The sequence below is a fragment of the Barbatula barbatula genome, assembly GCF_947034865.1.
Source record: "Barbatula barbatula genome assembly, chromosome: 4".
NCBI classification, from domain to species: domain Eukaryota; kingdom Metazoa; phylum Chordata; class Actinopteri; order Cypriniformes; family Nemacheilidae; genus Barbatula; species Barbatula barbatula.
The window spans coordinates 5,948,257-5,948,519 of NC_136768.1; positions in this window are offsets into that span (position 1 = coordinate 5,948,257).

Below are 263 nucleotides of genomic sequence, written 5' to 3' on the forward strand. Positions count from 1 at the left end.
TTGACAGCCTAGAGCAGTCCTAGTTCTTTCTGTTCTGTTGTCTTATATTATTTTAACCATTGATGGTATACAATGACAAAATGGTATTTTAATATATAATGATATTCATGATACTTATATAATTATGCTAATAATATCATCATTTTAAATATGTTGTTACAATAGTACAGATTGTGTGAAGACTGCATTACTGTCTGTCTCTCTTGAATATGAAGTCCCACGCAAGTTGTCTAAGTGATAGTATTTTTGACTCGGAACTGAAA